The sequence below is a fragment of the Solanum stenotomum genome, chromosome 10 (assembly GCF_019186545.1).
Source record: "Solanum stenotomum isolate F172 chromosome 10, ASM1918654v1, whole genome shotgun sequence".
NCBI lineage: Eukaryota > Viridiplantae > Streptophyta > Magnoliopsida > Solanales > Solanaceae > Solanum > Solanum stenotomum.
In genome coordinates this window covers 27,995,885-28,003,529 of record NC_064291.1, presented here as the reverse complement: position 1 = coordinate 28,003,529, position 7,645 = coordinate 27,995,885, and the positions used below count along the sequence as shown (strand labels likewise).

At 31.3% G+C, this 7,645-nt stretch overlaps 1 pseudogene; it reads right to left on the bottom strand.

The window, feature by feature from the left end:
* LOC125842867 (probable phospholipid-transporting ATPase 8) overlaps window positions 1-2,591 on the bottom strand; it is a 9,783-nt pseudogene extending 7,192 nt beyond the window's left edge.
* Window positions 2,592-7,645: the final 5,054 nt, after the last annotated feature.

The window sequence follows — 7,645 nt, the reverse complement described above, 5'->3', positions numbered from 1 at the left end:
TTTTTGGCATGTTTTTGCATGGTCTCCATACTTAGTACTTAATTGTGCTAACCCCTTTCTTTCCCTTTTTGGACTAAAGTGTAGGGATTTGGAGATGATGACATGTCATGGCTATTTGATAGGTTTCTAAGTGTTGAAGATGAAGACTTGGTGAGTCCTCATATATTCGAGGACAATACCCCATATGTTCTTTTATATCTTTTTAGTATTGTTTAAGTTGTGTATGGGATTGGTCCCGAATTTTGTACTCTAAAATATTAGATGGTTTTGAGACATAATGTATAAAGTCTAGAAAGTCTTCCGCTTGCTATTGTTTTTTTTTTATGAAATGTTTTCTTGGTAAAGAAAGTTCTTAATTCCTTATGGTTTAAATGTCTATGCGATGAATGAATGCTAAGATGCTTGTATTAGACCTCTTCGAGGTCGAGTACGCAGGTTACGACTAGGGGGTGATCCCGGGTCGTGACACTGAGGATGTGATCGATTATAGGCAAATTTCGATATATGGGTAATTGAAACTACTAGTAAATAGCTAAATATCAATGGATAGGCTAGACTATAATTGAAATAGCTTTCTCTCGAACAACTATTCTGCTTCAAGTGATTTCTCTCGAACATCAACAAGCATAACAATTAAGAACAACCCATAACCTTAATACATCTTCTCTCGAGTAAGATGGGTAGGATTGGGTTTAGGATTAACTCTCTCGAGCTGAACCCAAATCAACCCAATACCTACAAACCATTAATCAAAAGCTTTGGTTCAAAAACATCTCTTGCGAGCAAGCTAAGAACACAAAATTAGAACTGCATTTGCAACTACAATTCATAAATTAAACCTTAGCTAATGATTAAACCCACTTCAATATAGGATTTAAACTAGTAATTAGCAATACTCATACACCAATTCAACCCATAATCACATGATCACACCTCAAGAATTAGGGTTTTAGCCAAACATCATAAAAGGATAAAAATGGTTATCAAATCGATTAGCCATCAACTGGGTAAGAGTAATTTAATCTTTACAATGCTTCAATTAGCAGAAAATTCGATACCCACTAGCAAAATCTCCAAATTGAGTCTCAAAAAGTCTTCAAGTCTACTAAGAAACTATCAAAAACTCAAGAGAAAATTGTTCTAGACTACAAAATTCATACTAAGTTTTATGTTTAAAATCTAATTTATAGTCGCCAAAAATAAGCCACAAAGGGTCATTGGGCGAGGTAAGTCGGCCTCGCTGAGTGGTTCGGCGAGCCTCCATTTGCTCCTTCTATCACCTTTTTGCGTTGGCTCTCAGCATCCTCAAGTCCTGTAATTTTGGCCGATCATTTCTGGCATCGCAGAACTGCTCGGCGATTCGCCGACTGCCCTTTTTCTGTGGCCAACTTGGTTTCTTCCCTCAGGGTTGGCATACTGGAATTTTAGGCGATTAAAGTAACCACTCGGCGACACGCCAAGTGCTTTGGAGAGCCTCAGGCTCACCATTCTTCACTTCTTCGGTTTGTTTTGTTCCTTTTTTGCCTGTTAGTGTCCTTGCTTTGCTCCTCAATTCATATAGCTGAAAATCAGGCTTTAACATCAGTTTATGGCACAAATTAAGCATTTGAGGACACTAAATCTATATAAACAAAGCCCCAAATGAGTCCAAATCTCGGACTCATCAATACCTCCAACTTAAACTTTTGTTTGTCCTCAAGTAAAACTCAAGATCAACAGTTCAAAAAGTGTTGCATAAGACTCAACATGAACGCACACAACAAGGTTCAATTTACTAATGCAATGATCAGTTTTGCACTCAAAGATTCAACTTGTGACTCATCATTATCAAAGTTACTCAAGTTCACAATACTTGCTTTAAATGCAAGTTCAAGCTCAACAAAGGTGCTCAAATGCCCTCACAACAAAGATGATTCCATAGTAACACACAGTTTCTCAACAATTTAAGGTTTCGGAATCACATACAACTCTCACACTCACAAAGATGAACACATGCATGACTTCACTCATAGACTTCTATAGAAATATTGCAGCAGCACATTATCTGGAAGTCCATCAGTTGGGCACTTAAGCACCAGCTTCTTAAATCTCAGCCATGTCTCATGAATTGGTTCACCTTCCAAGTGTTTGAAACCTTGGATGCCATCCCTTAGAGTCATCATCTTTGATGGGGGAAAGAATCTCCCTTGAAATGTTATGGTCAGCTCATCCCATGAGGTGATGGAGTCCCTCGGTAACTCAGCCAACCATTTAGTAGTTTCACCCATCAAAGAGAACGAAAACAACCTGAGACAAACCAATTCTTGCAATATGTTCTTAAATGAGAACGGCCCACAAACATCCATGAAGTTCCTGATATGCTCATTGCGATCCTCATAAGCCAGCCCCCCAAACAATCCTTTCAATTGTAGGAGCTGAAGCATTGTGCTTGTGATGTGAAAAACAACATTTTCTTCGGCCGGAGGTAAACGAATGGCACCAACACCATCCACTTGATTTGGGTCATTGATGTTTGGGTCATTGACATCATTGAGGTTCTCAATGTCATCTTGGTGGCCCACTTGGCTACCATTACTTCCGTTAATGCTCATCTCCTCATTTGTTCAACACAAGCAACACAAAACCAAAAACTAAAATAAGTAGATTCAACTATAACTACAAAGATCACAATTCACTTAAATAAAAGAATTTAAAACAACACCGCTCCCCGGCAGCGGCGCCATTTTGATGAATAACGTTTCAAGCACACCTAATCAAATTTTAGGTGTAAACGATCGTTAAGCAATATATAACCCAATAAATGAGTTGGGGTCAAATCCCACATGGATCGGTACGTGTTCGAATTCAATTAAGAAGTACGAATGTGATCTAACTAAATATAGGAATAGAAATTATCGGAAGAGATATGAAACAAGTCAAATGGGGTTTTTGGTTTGCAATTATCAACTACAACGCAGTCACAAACAATTTGAAATAACAATAAGGGGAGGAATTCTCGGGATGTGATTGATTATAGGCAAATTTTGATATATGGGTAATTGAAACTACTAGTAAATAGCTAAATATCAGTGGGTAGGCTAGACTATAATTGAAATAGCTTTCTCTCGAACAACTATTCCGCTTCAAGTGATTTCTCTCGAACATCAACAAGCATAACAATTAAGAACAACCCGTAACTTTAATACATCTTCTCTCTCGAGCAAGATGGGTAGGATTGGGTTTAGGATTCACTCTCTCGAGCTGAACCCAAATCAACCCAATACCTACAAACCATTAATCAAAAGCTTTGGTTCAGAAACCTCTCTCTCGAGCAAGGTAAGAACACAAAATTAGAACTGCATTTGCAACTAAAATTCATAAATTAAACCTCAGCTAATGATTAAATCCACTTCAATATAGCATTTAAACTAGTAATTATCAATACCCATAAACTAATTCAACCCATAATAGCATGATCACACCCCAAAAATTGGGGTTTTAGCCAAACATCATAAAAGGGTAAAAACGGTTATCAAATCGATTAGCCATCAACTGGGTAAGAGTAATTTAATCTTTACAATGCTTCAATTTGCAAAAAATTCGAAATCCACTTGCAAAATCTCCAAATTGAGTCTCAAAAAGTCTTCAAGTCTACTAAGAAACTATCAAAAACTCAAGAGAAAACTATTCTAGACTACAAAACTCATACTAAGTTTTTCGTTTAAAATCTAATTTATAGTCGCCAAAAATAAGCCACGAAGGGCCACTAGGTGAGGTTAGTCAGGCTCGCCGAGTGGTTCAGCGAGCTGCCCTCTGCTCCCTCTATCGCCTTTTTGCGTTGGCTCTCAGTATCCTCAAGTCCTGTAATTTTGAGAGATCACTCCTGGCATCACAGAACTGCTCGATGATTCGCCGACTGCCCTTTTTTTGTCGCCGACTTGGTTTCTTCCCTCAGGACTGGCATACTGGAACTTTAGGTTATTAAAGTAGTTACTCGGCGACACGCCAAGTGCTCTTAGCGATCCTCAGGCTCGCCTTTCTTCACTTCTTCAGTTTGTTTTGTTCCTGTTTTGCCTGTTAGTGTCCTTGCTTTGCTCCTCAATTCATATACCTGAAAATCTTTAACATTAATTTATGGTACAAATTGAGCATTTAAGGACACTAAATCTATATAAACAAAGCCCCAAATGAGTCCATATCTCGGACTCGCATCACCCCTCCCACCTACCTTTACCTCGTTATAGCGGGGATAATGCCATTGTAGAGGTTGTACAACCGCTATAGCAGCTCAACGTGATTCAGAAAAGGAATAAGAGGGAGAAGAATGGGTTATTCTACCATTTTCTCTCCTTTACTTTATCAAATTGACCTTTTCTCTCTCGATTACTCCTTCCCGAACGTCGATACTAAGGTAATAATCATTTCCCCTACTATTTTTACTTCGTTTTACGCATAAAGATTACTGCATGCTAGAATTTGTTAAATTGAGTAGAAATTCAAAATCTTGAATTGAAATCTATATATATAATCATGCTGAATATAGACAATATGATGTGGCACCTCTCTATGGCCAGCATTTCTATTTATCTTTTATCTCTTTTTTTTGATATTTTATTTTTGTTTTCTAATTTTCATTTGTAATTTCGAAAAAAAACTGAAAAATATTTGAATGCCTTACATCATGCTCCTTTAAAACTTTCATCATACTAATACACATGTAAGTAAATAGAAGATGAAAAGATCAAAACCTTTTCATTTTTCATAACTGTTTATAATTATTTAGCCTAAAAATAAAAAGTTTTGAGTATTGTAATCAACAATAGTGGAATCCTTCACCTTCTCTCTTCTTCTAATGATGATGATGATGATGATGATGAATATATGGATATCAAATTTTGATATTGAGATGTCCAGCGAATTTCTAGCCCTTGTGATTTTTTCAAGAAAAGGGAAAGATAGAGCATCTCATGATACTTCTAAAGATATTGGTGATGATGAAACTTCTAAAGATATTGGTGATGATGAATATACGGATATTAAATTTCGTCATTGAGATGTCCAGCGAAATTTTAGGCCTTGTGATTGTTTCAAGAAAAAAGAAAGAATATCTCATGAACCTTCTAAAGATATTGGTGTAAAGAGAAAGATTATGTAACAAAAATTTCTCTTCAAAGTAGAAGTCTTTTTGAAAGAATGTTGATTCCATCTATATTGAGAGAGAAAATTTTCATATTGATTGAGAAATTTATAGGAAGAGTGATTAGTATTTCAAAGGGTAAGAAGATTTGTTTAGAGAAAAAATCAATCTATTTAGGAAATTTGTATTAAATTATGAGGAGAATAAGTATTTTACTAACTCCTTTCTTCTTTTATTCTGTCTTAATTTCTTTTTATATATCTTTAATTAAAATTTATTTTATTTTTTGTTATTTATCTTTACTTAAAATTTACTAACGACATTATTTCTTCTTCTTTATTCTACTATTTTTTTCTTCTTTTATTTTGTTTTATTTTTTTATGTCTTTAATTAAAGTTTTTTTTTTCTTATTTATTTTTAATTAATGTGTTTATGTATATTTTTTAATTTCTAATGCCTGAAATTCTATTTATTTTTGGTGTTTTGTTTTTACAGTTTGTCCAAATTTTCTTTAAAAGATGATCATATTTAATCTCTTTCATCATTAATTTTATTAATCTCTTTTACTTTCTTCCTTTAATCTTATAATTAATGTTATTTATATAATTTCCTAAAATCACTTCTTTTCCTTTTATTTATTTCAAGAAATTAGTTATTATAACTTTATAAGAATTGCATATATCTTTTTACAGAATTTGATTCCTTATTTATTTAGATATTTATATGTGATAGTAAATCTAAAATAGAAACTGTGATGTGATATTTTTAGTCCAATATTGATATTTATTTATTTTTATTAATGTTAAACAATTTTTATTTAAATAATTGCTCAAAATTAAAATTACTCTTCCCAAAAAAATTATGCCTCTAATTTTATTTTATTTTTGGAGTTTTTTCTAATTTTAAAAAACTGAAAATTTTATAAAATATCAAAGATGACCACATTTAATTCTTATCATCATCAATGCTATTAATTTCCTTTACTTCCTTCCATTAATTTCATTATTAATGTTGTTTATATTATTTCCTTAAATTACTTATTTTCCTTTCTTTGTTATTTTTCTTTTACTTTATTTGTTTATTCCTAGAATCTAATTATTATAACTACATAAGAATTGCAATGTTTTTTTTAACGAATTTGATTTTGACAATTTTCTTATAAATTTTAGATCATTTCTTAGTCCAACATTGATAATTATATGTTTTATAAAAAAAATCTCATATTTATTTATTTTTATTAATTTTTAAATATCTTTTCTAACATTTTTATTAAAATAATTGCTCAAAATTAAGATTACTCTTCTCAAAAAAATTGTGCCTCGAATTTTTTTTAATTTTTTTTTTAGCGTTTTTTCTAATTTGAAAAAACTTAAAATCTTATAAAATTTGAAAGATGACCATATTTAATTCTTATCATCATCAATGCTATTGATTTCTTTTACTTCCTTCCCTTAATATCATTATTAATGTTGTTTATATTATTTCCTTAAATTACTTATTTTCCCTTTTTGTACTTTTTCGTTTATTTTATTTTTTATTTCTAAAAATTATATTATAACTATATAAGAATTAAAAAAAAATTCACAGAATTTGATTTTGCCTTTTTCCTTATAATTTTTAGATCATTCCTTAGTCCAACATAGATATTTATATGTTTTTATCAAAAACAATTTCTCTTATATGTTTCTTAAATTATTTGTATAAAAAATAAAATCACTCTATCATTTAAAAAATAATAATAAGTGTTTTCATTCATTGCTCAATTTTTATATGTATAAATAGGAAAACAACCGTTATGTTTTCCATAATAAAGCTATATTATATGTTGTCACATTTTTTGTTAATATTTTTTTCTTTTCGATCGTCTCATTCTGCTATCACTAACTTTATTTATTTTTTAATATTGACTTTGAATTGTATGTAATGGTGATTTTTCATAGGTTACAAAGTTTTTAAAATGAGCTTCAATATGCAATTGATGTGATATCAAATAAGGAAAAAGGAAGAACATAACGAGTAAAGAAGATGCAAAATATCATTCTTACAAAATTCTTTATTTCAGATGTGATATTAAATATGCAAAGTCGATTCACAATTTCGACATTCTTAAAATAACTTTTTCATATTTTAAGTAGGTGTTCGAACATAGATTTCAATTGTTTTTTGTTATTTGGTATTTAGAAAAATTGAGATGTGTTTTGTTATACTTACTGCAAAAAATATTTGAAATAATATTGATATTTGAATGTAGTTAAATACAACTTCAAAAGTGATAAGTGGGATGAATAACACAATTCCAAATTTGAAATAAAACTTCAACTAGGATTTAAATTTTTCATGATCATATGTTGGTTCTCAAATAAAATAAAGAATTATTCCAAAAGATAAGCATAATTTTTATGATTCAATAGAATAATGTATTTAATGCATCATTCATTCATCTCTCTAAATATATAAGTTTGGCGAAAGAAAAGTCATTTTATAACAACTTTATTTATTTTTATCATATAGAAGTTTAGAGTTATCGTG